The sequence below is a fragment of the Trichomycterus rosablanca genome, unplaced genomic scaffold (assembly GCF_030014385.1).
Source record: "Trichomycterus rosablanca isolate fTriRos1 unplaced genomic scaffold, fTriRos1.hap1 scaffold_112, whole genome shotgun sequence".
In the NCBI taxonomy this organism is placed as follows: domain Eukaryota; kingdom Metazoa; phylum Chordata; class Actinopteri; order Siluriformes; family Trichomycteridae; genus Trichomycterus; species Trichomycterus rosablanca.
Window position 1 is genome coordinate 97397 of NW_026946951.1, and position 12381 is coordinate 109777.

The 12381-nt window shown below is 49.2% G+C and overlaps 21 non-coding genes and 1 pseudogene across 21 annotated transcripts; all 22 read left to right on the forward strand.

The window, feature by feature from the left end:
- The first annotated feature begins 323 nt into the window (after positions 1-323).
- On the forward strand, positions 324-438 carry LOC134304666 (U5 spliceosomal RNA). Its single transcript, XR_010008063.1, has one exon. It is a non-coding gene; the product is annotated as a U5 spliceosomal RNA (small nuclear RNA).
- Positions 439-555: 117 nt separating this feature from the next.
- Positions 556-746, forward strand: LOC134304797 (U2 spliceosomal RNA). Its single transcript, XR_010008187.1, has one exon. It is a non-coding gene; the product is annotated as a U2 spliceosomal RNA (small nuclear RNA).
- A 354-nt stretch (positions 747-1100) lies between these two features.
- Positions 1101-1215, forward strand: LOC134304667 (U5 spliceosomal RNA). Its single transcript, XR_010008064.1, has one exon. It is a non-coding gene; the product is annotated as a U5 spliceosomal RNA (small nuclear RNA).
- A 117-nt stretch (positions 1216-1332) lies between these two features.
- On the forward strand, positions 1333-1523 carry LOC134304798 (U2 spliceosomal RNA). The gene has a single exon (XR_010008188.1). It is a non-coding gene; the product is annotated as a U2 spliceosomal RNA (small nuclear RNA).
- Positions 1524-1877: 354 nt separating this feature from the next.
- Positions 1878-1992, forward strand: LOC134304669 (U5 spliceosomal RNA). The gene has a single exon (XR_010008066.1). It is a non-coding gene; the product is annotated as a U5 spliceosomal RNA (small nuclear RNA).
- Positions 1993-2109: 117 nt separating this feature from the next.
- On the forward strand, positions 2110-2300 carry LOC134304626 (U2 spliceosomal RNA). The gene has a single exon (XR_010008026.1). It is a non-coding gene; the product is annotated as a U2 spliceosomal RNA (small nuclear RNA).
- Positions 2301-2654: 354 nt separating this feature from the next.
- Positions 2655-2769, forward strand: LOC134304670 (U5 spliceosomal RNA). Its single transcript, XR_010008067.1, has one exon. It is a non-coding gene; the product is annotated as a U5 spliceosomal RNA (small nuclear RNA).
- Positions 2770-2886: 117 nt separating this feature from the next.
- LOC134304799 (U2 spliceosomal RNA) lies at positions 2887-3077 on the forward strand. The gene has a single exon (XR_010008189.1). It is a non-coding gene; the product is annotated as a U2 spliceosomal RNA (small nuclear RNA).
- Positions 3078-3431: 354 nt separating this feature from the next.
- On the forward strand, positions 3432-3546 carry LOC134304671 (U5 spliceosomal RNA). The gene has a single exon (XR_010008068.1). It is a non-coding gene; the product is annotated as a U5 spliceosomal RNA (small nuclear RNA).
- Positions 3547-3663: 117 nt separating this feature from the next.
- LOC134304800 (U2 spliceosomal RNA) lies at positions 3664-3854 on the forward strand. The gene has a single exon (XR_010008190.1). It is a non-coding gene; the product is annotated as a U2 spliceosomal RNA (small nuclear RNA).
- A 354-nt stretch (positions 3855-4208) lies between these two features.
- On the forward strand, positions 4209-4323 carry LOC134304672 (U5 spliceosomal RNA). Its single transcript, XR_010008069.1, has one exon. It is a non-coding gene; the product is annotated as a U5 spliceosomal RNA (small nuclear RNA).
- A 117-nt stretch (positions 4324-4440) lies between these two features.
- On the forward strand, positions 4441-4631 carry LOC134304801 (U2 spliceosomal RNA). Its single transcript, XR_010008191.1, has one exon. It is a non-coding gene; the product is annotated as a U2 spliceosomal RNA (small nuclear RNA).
- A 355-nt stretch (positions 4632-4986) lies between these two features.
- LOC134304673 (U5 spliceosomal RNA) lies at positions 4987-5101 on the forward strand. The gene has a single exon (XR_010008070.1). It is a non-coding gene; the product is annotated as a U5 spliceosomal RNA (small nuclear RNA).
- Positions 5102-5218: 117 nt separating this feature from the next.
- Positions 5219-5409, forward strand: LOC134304557 (U2 spliceosomal RNA). Its single transcript, XR_010007968.1, has one exon. It is a non-coding gene; the product is annotated as a U2 spliceosomal RNA (small nuclear RNA).
- A 355-nt stretch (positions 5410-5764) lies between these two features.
- Positions 5765-5879, forward strand: LOC134304674 (U5 spliceosomal RNA). The gene has a single exon (XR_010008071.1). It is a non-coding gene; the product is annotated as a U5 spliceosomal RNA (small nuclear RNA).
- A 117-nt stretch (positions 5880-5996) lies between these two features.
- Positions 5997-6187, forward strand: LOC134304539 (U2 spliceosomal RNA). The gene has a single exon (XR_010007952.1). It is a non-coding gene; the product is annotated as a U2 spliceosomal RNA (small nuclear RNA).
- A 354-nt stretch (positions 6188-6541) lies between these two features.
- LOC134304675 (U5 spliceosomal RNA) lies at positions 6542-6656 on the forward strand. Its single transcript, XR_010008072.1, has one exon. It is a non-coding gene; the product is annotated as a U5 spliceosomal RNA (small nuclear RNA).
- Positions 6657-6773: 117 nt separating this feature from the next.
- Positions 6774-6964, forward strand: LOC134304564 (U2 spliceosomal RNA). The gene has a single exon (XR_010007975.1). It is a non-coding gene; the product is annotated as a U2 spliceosomal RNA (small nuclear RNA).
- A 356-nt stretch (positions 6965-7320) lies between these two features.
- LOC134304676 (U5 spliceosomal RNA) lies at positions 7321-7435 on the forward strand. The gene has a single exon (XR_010008073.1). It is a non-coding gene; the product is annotated as a U5 spliceosomal RNA (small nuclear RNA).
- Positions 7436-7552: 117 nt separating this feature from the next.
- LOC134304565 (U2 spliceosomal RNA) lies at positions 7553-7743 on the forward strand. Its single transcript, XR_010007976.1, has one exon. It is a non-coding gene; the product is annotated as a U2 spliceosomal RNA (small nuclear RNA).
- Positions 7744-8097: 354 nt separating this feature from the next.
- On the forward strand, positions 8098-8212 carry LOC134304677 (U5 spliceosomal RNA). Its single transcript, XR_010008074.1, has one exon. It is a non-coding gene; the product is annotated as a U5 spliceosomal RNA (small nuclear RNA).
- A 117-nt stretch (positions 8213-8329) lies between these two features.
- On the forward strand, positions 8330-8567 carry LOC134304614 (U2 spliceosomal RNA; annotated as a pseudogene).
- Positions 8568-12381: the final 3814 nt, after the last annotated feature.

A 12381-nucleotide genomic window follows, 5' to 3' on the forward strand; every position in this document is an offset into this window, starting at 1 on the left:
TGCTGGTGACTGGCCCCTGCTGGAAAGCTGTTGGGATTAGGGGTACGGCCCGGGGTTTCTTCGGTCCTTTTGCGCTAGGGAGTCCCCCTTTTCCCGCTTTTTCATTTTCCCTCCATTTTACTTAAAAAAAAAAAATAAATAAAAAAAAAAGGCGAAAGACTTAATTTTCCCCCTCCCTGTGTTTCTCCAGGCAAAGGCTGTGCTGCTTCGTCACCCACCCGACGACCCAAGGGCGCTTTTGCTGCAGGTTTTCGTCGCTCTACCTCGAGCCCTCTTCCTTGAGCGGCCGGTGGCCTACGGAGGCCCGGGCGACCGGCGAGCAGGGCTGGAGTTTCTCTTCATTCACGTACAAATCTTTCGCCTTTTACTAAAGATTTCCGTGGAGAGGAACGTTGACAAGTTCAACTTATTTTTTGAAGGCTTTGTCTTTGCAAAGCTGCTCTTTTGCTGGTGGAATGACAGAAGGTGTGTGGGCGTGAAGGCGGCCGGTCAGCGCCGTCCACTAGTCCGGACCCTCAAAAGGTAGGGCCCGTGGCCCGGCGCCTATTTCAGGTTATCGCTTCTCGGCCTTTTGGCTAAGATCAAGTGTAGTATCTGTTCTTATCAGTTTAATATCTGATACGTCCTCTACCCGAGGACCATATATTAAATGGATTTTTAGGCCTGGGAGTCGGAAGAGGGGCTTGCTCCGTCCACTCCACGCATCGACCAGGTATTGCATTGCCTCCTGGCACGGTGCACCCTCATAAACGGTCAAACGAAAGAGTAATTGACGAATGCTGGTGACTGGCCCCTGCTGGAAAGCTGTTGGGATTAGGGGTACGGCCCGGGGTTTCCTCGGTCCTTTTGCGCTAGGGAGTCCCCCTTTTCCCGCTTTTTCATTTTCCCTCCATTTTACTTAAAAAAAAAAAATAAATAAAAAAAAAAGGCGAAAGACTTAATTTTCCCCCTCCCTGTGTTTCTCCAGGCAAAGGCTGTGCTGCTTCGTCACCCACCCGACGACCCAAGGGCGCTTTTGCTGCAGGTTTTCGTCGCTCTACCTCGAGCCCTCTTCCTTGAGCGGCCGGTGGCCTACGGAGGCCCGGGCGACCGGCGAGCAGGGCTGGAGTTTCTCTTCATTCACGTACAAATCTTTCGCCTTTTACTAAAGATTTCCGTGGAGAGGAACGTTGACAAGTTCAACTTATTTTTTGAAGGCTTTGTCTTTGCAAAGCTGCTCTTTTGCTGGTGGAATGACAGAAGGTGTGTGGGCGTGAAGGCGGCCGGTCAGCGCCGTCCACTAGTCCGGACCCTCAAAAGGTAGGGCCCGTGGCCCGGCGCCTATTTCAGGTTATCGCTTCTCGGCCTTTTGGCTAAGATCAAGTGTAGTATCTGTTCTTATCAGTTTAATATCTGATACGTCCTCTACCCGAGGACCATATATTAAATGGATTTTTAGGCCTGGGAGTCGGAAGAGGGGCTTGCTCCGTCCACTCCACGCATCGACCAGGTATTGCATTGCCTCCTGGCACGGTGCACCCTCATAAACGGTCAAACGAAAGAGTAATTGACGAATGCTGGTGACTGGCCCCTGCTGGAAAGCTGTTGGGATTAGGGGTACGGCCCGGGGTTTCTTCGGTCCTTTTGCGCTAGGGAGTCCCCCTTTTCCCGCTTTTTCATTTTCCCTCCATTTTACTTAAAAAAAAAAAATAAATAAAAAAAAAAGGCGAAAGACTTAATTTTCCCCCTCCCTGTGTTTCTCCAGGCAAAGGCTGTGCTGCTTCGTCACCCACCCGACGACCCAAGGGCGCTTTTGCTGCAGGTTTTCGTCGCTCTACCTCGAGCCCTCTTCCTTGAGCGGCCGGTGGCCTACGGAGGCCCGGGCGACCGGCGAGCAGGGCTGGAGTTTCTCTTCATTCACGTACAAATCTTTCGCCTTTTACTAAAGATTTCCGTGGAGAGGAACGTTGACAAGTTCAACTTATTTTTTGAAGGCTTTGTCTTTGCAAAGCTGCTCTTTTGCTGGTGGAATGACAGAAGGTGTGTGGGCGTGAAGGCGGCCGGTCAGCGCCGTCCACTAGTCCGGACCCTCAAAAGGTAGGGCCCGTGGCCCGGCGCCTATTTCAGGTTATCGCTTCTCGGCCTTTTGGCTAAGATCAAGTGTAGTATCTGTTCTTATCAGTTTAATATCTGATACGTCCTCTACTCGAGGACCATATATTAAATGGATTTTTAGGCCTGGGAGTCGGAAGAGGGGCTTGCTCCGTCCACTCCACGCATCGACCAGGTATTGCATTGCCTCCTGGCACGGTGCACCCTCATAAACGGTCAAACGAAAGAGTAATTGACGAATGCTGGTGACTGGCCCCTGCTGGAAAGCTGTTGGGATTAGGGGTACGGCCCGGGGTTTCTTCGGTCCTTTTGCGCTAGGGAGTCCCCCTTTTCCCGCTTTTTCATTTTCCCTCCATTTTACTTAAAAAAAAAAAATAAATAAAAAAAAAAGGCGAAAGACTTAATTTTCCCCCTCCCTGTGTTTCTCCAGGCAAAGGCTGTGCTGCTTCGTCACCCACCCGACGACCCAAGGGCGCTTTTGCTGCAGGTTTTCGTCGCTCTACCTCGAGCCCTCTTCCTTGAGCGGCCGGTGGCCTACGGAGGCCCGGGCGACCGGCGAGCAGGGCTGGAGTTTCTCTTCATTCACGTACAAATCTTTCGCCTTTTACTAAAGATTTCCGTGGAGAGGAACGTTGACAAGTTCAACTTATTTTTTGAAGGCTTTGTCTTTGCAAAGCTGCTCTTTTGCTGGTGGAATGACAGAAGGTGTGTGGGCGTGAAGGCGGCCGGTCAGCGCCGTCCACTAGTCCGGACCCTCAAAAGGTAGGGCCCGTGGCCCGGCGCCTATTTCAGGTTATCGCTTCTCGGCCTTTTGGCTAAGATCAAGTGTAGTATCTGTTCTTATCAGTTTAATATCTGATACGTCCTCTACCCGAGGACCATATATTAAATGGATTTTTAGGCCTGGGAGTCGGAAGAGGGGCTTGCTCCGTCCACTCCACGCATCGACCAGGTATTGCATTGCCTCCTGGCACGGTGCACCCTCATAAACGGTCAAACGAAAGAGTAATTGACGAATGCTGGTGACTGGCCCCTGCTGGAAAGCTGTTGGGATTAGGGGTACGGCCCGGGGTTTCTTCGGTCCTTTTGCGCTAGGGAGTCCCCCTTTTCCCGCTTTTTCATTTTCCCTCCATTTTACTTAAAAAAAAAAAATAAATAAAAAAAAAAGGCGAAAGACTTAATTTTCCCCCTCCCTGTGTTTCTCCAGGCAAAGGCTGTGCTGCTTCGTCACCCACCCGACGACCCAAGGGCGCTTTTGCTGCAGGTTTTCGTCGCTCTACCTCGAGCCCTCTTCCTTGAGCGGCCGGTGGCCTACGGAGGCCCGGGCGACCGGCGAGCAGGGCTGGAGTTTCTCTTCATTCACGTACAAATCTTTCGCCTTTTACTAAAGATTTCCGTGGAGAGGAACGTTGACAAGTTCAACTTATTTTTTGAAGGCTTTGTCTTTGCAAAGCTGCTCTTTTGCTGGTGGAATGACAGAAGGTGTGTGGGCGTGAAGGCGGCCGGTCAGCGCCGTCCACTAGTCCGGACCCTCAAAAGGTAGGGCCCGTGGCCCGGCGCCTATTTCAGGTTATCGCTTCTCGGCCTTTTGGCTAAGATCAAGTGTAGTATCTGTTCTTATCAGTTTAATATCTGATACGTCCTCTACCCGAGGACCATATATTAAATGGATTTTTAGGCCTGGGAGTCGGAAGAGGGGCTTGCTCCGTCCACTCCACGCATCGACCAGGTATTGCATTGCCTCCTGGCACGGTGCACCCTCATAAACGGTCAAACGAAAGAGTAATTGACGAATGCTGGTGACTGGCCCCTGCTGGAAAGCTGTTGGGATTAGGGGTACGGCCCGGGGTTTCTTCGGTCCTTTTGCGCTAGGGAGTCCCCCTTTTCCCGCTTTTTCATTTTCCCTCCATTTTACTTAAAAAAAAAAAATAAATAAAAAAAAAAGGCGAAAGACTTAATTTTCCCCCTCCCTGTGTTTCTCCAGGCAAAGGCTGTGCTGCTTCGTCACCCACCCGACGACCCAAGGGCGCTTTTGCTGCAGGTTTTCGTCGCTCTACCTCGAGCCCTCTTCCTTGAGCGGCCGGTGGCCTACGGAGGCCCGGGCGACCGGCGAGCAGGGCTGGAGTTTCTCTTCATTCACGTACAAATCTTTCGCCTTTTACTAAAGATTTCCGTGGAGAGGAACGTTGACAAGTTCAACTTATTTTTTGAAGGCTTTGTCTTTGCAAAGCTGCTCTTTTGCTGGTGGAATGACAGAAGGTGTGTGGGCGTGAAGGCGGCCGGTCAGCGCCGTCCACTAGTCCGGACCCTCAAAAGGTAGGGCCCGTGGCCCGGCGCCTATTTCAGGTTATCGCTTCTCGGCCTTTTGGCTAAGATCAAGTGTAGTATCTGTTCTTATCAGTTTAATATCTGATACGTCCTCTACCCGAGGACCATATATTAAATGGATTTTTAGGCCTGGGAGTCGGAAGAGGGGCTTGCTCCGTCCACTCCACGCATCGACCAGGTATTGCATTGCCTCCTGGCACGGTGCACCCTCATAAACGGTCAAACGAAAGAGTAATTGACGAATGCTGGTGACTGGCCCCTGCTGGAAAGCTGTTGGGATTAGGGGTACGGCCCGGGGTTTCCTCGGTCCTTTTGCGCTAGGGAGTCCCCCTTTTCCCGCTTTTTCATTTTCCCTCCATTTTACTTAAAAAAAAAAAAAAAAAAAAAAAAAAAAGGCGAAAGACTTAATTTTCCCCCTCCCTGTGTTTCTCCAGGCAAAGGCTGTGCTGCTTCGTCACCCACCCGACGACCCAAGGGCGCTTTTGCTGCAGGTTTTCGTCGCTCTACCTCGAGCCCTCTTCCTTGAGCGGCCGGTGGCCTACGGAGGCCCGGGCGACCGGCGAGCAGGGCTGGAGTTTCTCTTCATTCACGTACAAATCTTTCGCCTTTTACTAAAGATTTCCGTGGAGAGGAACGTTGACAAGTTCAACTTATTTTTTGAAGGCTTTGTCTTTGCAAAGCTGCTCTTTTGCTGGTGGAATGACAGAAGGTGTGTGGGCGTGAAGGCGGCCGGTCAGCGCCGTCCACTAGTCCGGACCCTCAAAAGGTAGGGCCCGTGGCCCGGCGCCTATTTCAGGTTATCGCTTCTCGGCCTTTTGGCTAAGATCAAGTGTAGTATCTGTTCTTATCAGTTTAATATCTGATACGTTCTCTACCCGAGGACCATATATTAAATGGATTTTTAGGCCTGGGAGTCGGAAGAGGGGCTTGCTCCGTCCACTCCACGCATCGACCAGGTATTGCATTGCCTCCTGGCACGGTGCACCCTCATAAACGGTCAAACGAAAGAGTAATTGACGAATGCTGGTGACTGGCCCCTGCTGGAAAGCTGTTGGGATTAGGGGTACGGCCCGGGGTTTCCTCGGTCCTTTTGCGCTAGGGAGTCCCCCTTTTCCCGCTTTTTCATTTTCCCTCCATTTTACTTAAAAAAAAAAAAAAAAAAAAAAAAAAAAGGCGAAAGACTTAATTTTCCCCCTCCCTGTGTTTCTCCAGGCAAAGGCTGTGCTGCTTCGTCACCCACCCGACGACCCAAGGGCGCTTTTGCTGCAGGTTTTCGTCGCTCTACCTCGAGCCCTCTTCCTTGAGCGGCCGGTGGCCTACGGAGGCCCGGGCGACCGGCGAGCAGGGCTGGAGTTTCTCTTCATTCACGTACAAATCTTTCGCCTTTTACTAAAGATTTCCGTGGAGAGGAACGTTGACAAGTTCAACTTATTTTTTGAAGGCTTTGTCTTTGCAAAGCTGCTCTTTTGTTGGTGGAATGACAGAAGGTGTGTGGGCGTGAAGGCGGCCGGTCAGCGCCGTCCACTAGTCCGGACCCTCAAAAGGTAGGGCCCGTGGCCCGGCGCCTATTTCAGGTTATCGCTTCTCGGCCTTTTGGCTAAGATCAAGTGTAGTATCTGTTCTTATCAGTTTAATATCTGATACGTCCTCTACCCGAGGACCATATATTAAATGGATTTTTAGGCCTGGGAGTCGGAAGAGGGGCTTGCTCCGTCCACTCCACGCATTGACCAGGTATTGCATTGCCTCCTGGCACGGTGCACTCTCATAAACGGTCAAACGAAAGAGTAATTGACGAATGCTGGTGACTGGCCCCTGCTGGAAAGCTGTTGGGATTAGGGGTACGGCCCGGGGTTTCCTCGGTCCTTTTGCGCTAGGGAGTCCCCCTTTTCCCGCTTTTTCATTTTCCCTCCATTTTACTTAAAAAAAAAAAAAAAAAAAAAAAAAAAGGCGAAAGACTTAATTTTCCCCCTCCCTGTGTTTCTCCAGGCAAAGGCTGTGCTGCTTCGTCACCCACCCGACGACCCAAGGGCGCTTTTGCTGCAGGTTTTCGTCGCTCTACCTCGAGCCCTCTTCCTTGAGCGGCCGGTGGCCTACGGAGGCCCGGGCGACCGGCGAGCAGGGCTGGAGTTTCTCTTCATTCACGTACAAATCTTTCGCCTTTTACTAAAGATTTCCGTGGAGAGGAACGTTGACAAGTTCAACTTATTTTTTGAAGGCTTTGTCTTTGCAAAGCTGCTCTTTTGCTGGTGGAATGACAGAAGGTGTGTGGGCGTGAAGGCGGCCGGTCAGCGCCGTCCACTAGTCCGGACCCTCAAAAGGTAGGGCCCGTGGCCCGGCGCCTATTTCAGGTTATCGCTTCTCGACCTTTTGGCTAAGATCAAGTGTAGTATCTGTTCTTATCAGTTTAATATCTGATACGTCCTCTACCCGAGGACCATATATTAAATGGATTTTTAGGCCTGGGAGTCGGAAGAGGGGCTTGCTCCGTCCACTCCACGCATCGACCAGGTATTGCATTGCCTCCTGGCACGGTGCACCCTCATAAACGGTCAAACGAAAGAGTAATTGACGAATGCTGGTGACTGGCCCCTGCTGGAAAGCTGTTGGGATTAGGGGTACGGCCCGGGGTTTCCTCGGTCCTTTTGCGCTAGGGAGTCCCCCTTTTCCCGCTTTTTCATTTTCCCTCCATTTTACTTAAAAAAAAAAAAAAAAAAAAAAAAAAAAAGGCGAAAGACTTAATTTTCCCCCTCCCTGTGTTTCTCCAGGCAAAGGCTGTGCTGCTTCGTCACCCACCCGACGACCCAAGGGCGCTTTTGCTGCAGGTTTTCGTCGCTCTACCTCGAGCCCTCTTCCTTGAGCGGCCGGTGGCCTACGGAGGCCCGGGCGACCGGCGAGCAGGGCTGGAGTTTCTCTTCATTCACGTACAAATCTTTCGCCTTTTACTAAAGATTTCCGTGGAGAGGAACGTTGACAAGTTCAACTTATTTTTTGAAGGCTTTGTCTTTGCAAAGCTGCTCTTTTGCTGGTGGAATGACAGAAGGTGTGTGGGCGTGAAGGCGGCCGGTCAGCGCCGTCCACTAGTCCGGACCCTCAAAAGGTAGGGCCCGTGGCCCGGCGCCTATTTCAGGTTATCGCTTCTCGACCTTTTGGCTAAGATCAAGTGTAGTATCTGTTCTTATCAGTTTAATATCTGATACGTCCTCTACCCGAGGACCATATATTAAATGGATTTTTAGGCCTGGGAGTCGGAAGAGGGGCTTGCTCCGTCCACTCCACGCATCGACCAGGTATTGCATTGCCTCCTGGCACGGTGCACCCTCATAAACGGTCAAACGAAAGAGTAATTGACGAATGCTGGTGACTGGCCCCTGCTGGAAAGCTGTTGGGATTAGGGGTACGGCCCGGGGTTTCCTCGGTCCTTTTGCGCTAGGGAGTCCCCCTTTTCCCGCTTTTTCATTTTCCCTCCATTTTACTTAAAAAAAAAAAATAAATAAAAAAAAAAGGCGAAAGACTTAATTTTCCCCCTCCCTGTGTTTCTCCAGGCAAAGGCTGTGCTGCTTCGTCACCCACCCGACGACCCAAGGGCGCTTTTGCTGCAGGTTTTCGTCGCTCTACCTCGAGCCCTCTTCCTTGAGCGGCCGGTGGCCTACGGAGGCCCGGGCGACCGGCGAGCAGGGCTGGAGTTTCTCTTCATTCACGTACAAATCTTTCGCCTTTTACTAAAGATTTCCGTGGAGAGGAACGTTGACAAGTTCAACTTATTTTTTGAAGGCTTTGTCTTTGCAAAGCTGCTCTTTTGCTGGTGGAATGACAGAAGGTGTGTGGGCGTGAAGGCGGCCGGTCAGCGCCGTCCACTAGTCCGGACCCTCAAAAGGTAGGGCCCGTGGCCCGGCGCCTATTTCAGGTTATCGCTTCTCGGCCTTTTGGCTAAGATCAAGTGTAGTATCTGTTCTTATCATGGCGGAAAGCGACGTGAGAGGGCCGGCCCGGGTGGCGCGGTTGAAAAACTCTGTGAGAGTGGAAGTGCAACAGGAAGCAGCTCAGAAACGTCATTTGGATTTCTGCTTGGAATATCTTGTGAAGGAAGTTTTTCAAGGACTGTTCAAAGTACCACTGCAATCAGTTCTGTGTCTGCAGGACTTTACAAAAGCTGGATTTATGGATGTTACGTTCAGGGACATGACGACGTGCCTGGAGTTTGTTGCAGCCTGGGATAGACACCAGCTTCACCCAGTGTTGGAGGGTCTCAGGGTAAGAGCATTATACATTTGGGAAGACATCCCAGTGACGGTCCATATGTATAACCCTTTTGTAGAGGAAGAGGACATTAGGCAATTTCTGAAGAGATATTGCCTAAAAGTGGAAGGGGGACTGAAAATAATAAATAAATTTGGCATCTGGACGGGGCGAAGAAAGTACCAGGTGAGGTTCCGCCCGGATGCATCTAGCCCTGGAGGGGTTGTGCAGCCACCGGGGACTTTTGCAATCGGGCCGCACCGAGGTTTCTTGTTTTACCCGGGACAGCCGCTAAGGTGCAGAAAGTGTGGGGAAATGGGACACACCAAAGCGGCATGTAACAGCCAAAAAAAAAAATGCCGGTTCTGTGGGTCACAGGAACATGAAGCAGCATGGTGCACTGCTCCAAAAAAATGTAGCTTGTGTGGAGAGGAGGACCATTTGTATAAAGATTGTCCCTTGAGGAAGAAAACCTTTGCTGACCTCTTTACCGAGGACAGGGAAGGTGAAGAGAAAGAAGGAGAAGAGACCCAAAAAGCGGGTCCAAAGAACCAAACAGAAGCTTATGAGGTGAAACCATCAAAAAAAGCGGGAAAGCAGACACCCGAGAACAAAGGACAGGAGGGAATGGAAGGAGGAGCACAGTTGGCAGTAGCACAGGAGGCAGGACAGGAGGAGAGGAGAGCAGAGACAGAGACACCTGCTGGAGACAGGAGGATGGCACAGCAGCAACAGACAGAGGAGGAGCTACAGAAGGAAAGACAGCAGGAAGACATGGAGGTGCAGGAGCGAGAACAAGAGTTGAAACATTGGGCAGATAGTATCTTCGAATCCATTACAGAGCCTTCGGAGGTGGTGACAGCGGGAAAACGACCATTCCCAGGAGAGGAGAGAGAGGGAGAAACGGAAGGGGAACCGGTAAGGCGGACACGGACGTTGAAGGGGAATAGGTATGAAGCATTAGAAAGAAGAGAAGAAATGGATGAAGATGCTTTACTGCCTAAGTAAAAAGGTAAAAGAAGCAAAATCTGAAAAAGAAACTGAATGGTAAGAACATTAAAAATTGGAACATTTAATGCCAGAGGATTGAAAAACACAAAGAAAAGAAATATGGTTTTTAGTTTTATAGAAGATTTAAGTTTGGACATTTGTTTGATTCAGGAAGCGCACCTAAAGGACTTGAAAGACATTAAAAGATTTCAAAAGGACTCGGGGAGGGGGAAATCAGTGTGGTCCATAGGAGGTGTACACTCCAGTGGAGTTGGGATTTTGTTTAAGGGATGGGATATGAACTTAAAACAAGTTATAGGTGGTGAAGTGGGGAGGATGGTTGGAGTAGATTTAAGTTGGGGGGGTGTAAAGTTGAGGGTGGTAAATATATACGGACCACAAAATCTAAAAGATAAAAGGGTTTTTTATGAAGATGTCAAGCTATTAGGTGCCACAAGTAATTTTTTGGTTATGGGGGGGGACTTTAATATTAATCTGGCGGGAGGAGGAGATGAAGCAGCAGGAATAATGGAAGATATAATAAAAACACATAAGCTAATGGACATAGGGAAGGAGGTAGGAAGGAGAATGACAGGACCAACGTGGAGGAATACAAGGGGGGTTGAAAGTAGGCTGGATGGGATATTCGTGAGCAGAAATATAGAAGTGGTGGCAGGAGAAACAAGAAGTGTGAACTTTTCAGACCATGACCTGGTGATGGCTGAGGTGAAAGTGGGGGGAAGAAAATATGGGACAGGGTACTGGAAATTAAATGTAAAAATATTAGAGAAAAAGGGGATAGAAGAGGAATTTAGAGAGTTTTGGGAAGGGGTTAGGGGCTTAAAGGGACTATGTGAGGGAATTATAGAGTGGTGGGAGATAGCAAAGGAAAGAATCAAGCAATGGGGGCTATGGAAGAGTAGGGAGAGGATAAAGGAGGAAAAGGGGAACTTAAGGAGAATGTGGGGGGAACTAGCGAAAGAAAAGGAGAAAGAGAACGAAGGGAAGGAGGTAGACAAAGATAGAGTAGAAATAGTACAGGGACAGATAAGGAAGATATATGAAGATAGAGCAGAGAAGTACATGTTAATGGCAGGACAAGAGTTTAGGGAGAGGGGGGAAAGAGTAGATACTTATTGGATAGGGAAAGCTAGAGAAAGGAGAGAAGAGAGAGGAATAGAGGGAATAAGGAATGAGCAGGGACAGCTAAAAGTACAAAATGAGGAGATGCTGCAGATAGGGACAGAGTATTATAGGAGGTATTTTAGGGAGAGGGAAATGGAGGTAGAAGTAGGACAGGAATTTATAAAAGGACTAGAAAAGGAGGTGCCTAGCGATATCAAGCAGGAAATAAATAAAAGCATAAGGGAGGAGGAGGTGAAGGAGGCAATAAAAAGCATGAAAAAGGGTAAGGTACCAGGGATAGATGGTATACCGGGAGAGTTTTATAAAAGGTTTAAAGAAGTGGTAAGCGGAGACTTAACAGAAGTGTTTAACAAAATACTGGAGGAAGGGGAAATGAAAGGAACAATGGCGACAGGGGTAGTGACGCCAATATACAAAAAGGGGGAAAGGGAAAATCTAGATAACTATAGGCCATTAGCGATGTTGGGGGTGGATAGCAAAATAATGGCGAAAATATTGGCAAGGAGGTTGAGGAAGGCACTGCCACATGTCATCCATGTAGATCAGACATGTGGAATAGAAGGTAGAAGCACGAGGTGGAATTTACAACTCATCAGAGACGTGGTGGCGTGGTCAGGAGACCGAAAGCTGCCATTGATGGTGGCAAGCTTGGACCAATCGAAGGCGTTCGACAGGGTGGATAGGGAATTTTTGTATAGGGTAATGGAAAAGATGGGAATGGGAGTAAAACTGATTGGATGGGTCAAAACAATGTACAGGAGGACGTACAGCAGAGTAAGTTTGAACGGGTATCTAGGGAGGAGTTTTGAGACAACGGGGGGTATATTACAGGGGTGTCCGTTGTCGCCTCTCCTGTTTATAATGTATATGGAGCCGCTGGCGGAAAAGATTAGAAAGGACAGGGAGATAGTAGGGGTTTTGGTGCCGGGAGCAGGTGGATATAGGGTAAAGATAACGCAGTATGCAGACGATTTGACAATTTTGGGTAGAACAGATAGGGATATAGAGAGAACATTGGACATAGTGGAAAGATTCGGGGTTGGGTCTGGGGCGAAATTGAACAGGGAAAAATCCAAGTTAAAATATTTTGGGACAGTGAAAGATAGGAAAGATTCGGTGGGAGGATTGGAGGTCAGTGAAGGGCCAATAAAGATTCTAGGGGTAAAATTTGAAAACAAGGGGGTAGCAGGGTTGAATTGGGGAGAGAGGTTAATAAAGATGAAACAAAAGCTAGGACTATGGACCGGGAGGAAATTGTCATATATAGGGAAGAGTCTGGTAATTAAAGCAGAAGTACTTCCCTTTCTGATGTACCTGGCATACATCTACCCACTACCAGTGAGTGGAAGGAGGTGGGTACAAAGGGAAGTATTTCGGTTTATGTGGGGAGGAAAGTATGAATATATAGCAAGGGAGATAATGTACAGGAAAATAGAGGAAGGGGGGAGAGGGGTGCTAGACATAGTATTAAAGTTGAACTGCATTTATGTGGCAAGAATAATGGCAGAGTTAGAAAAAGAGGGACAACACCCAGGGTGGTATTTTTTAAAACTATACTTTGCATACCAGGCACGGGGAGTCATGGAG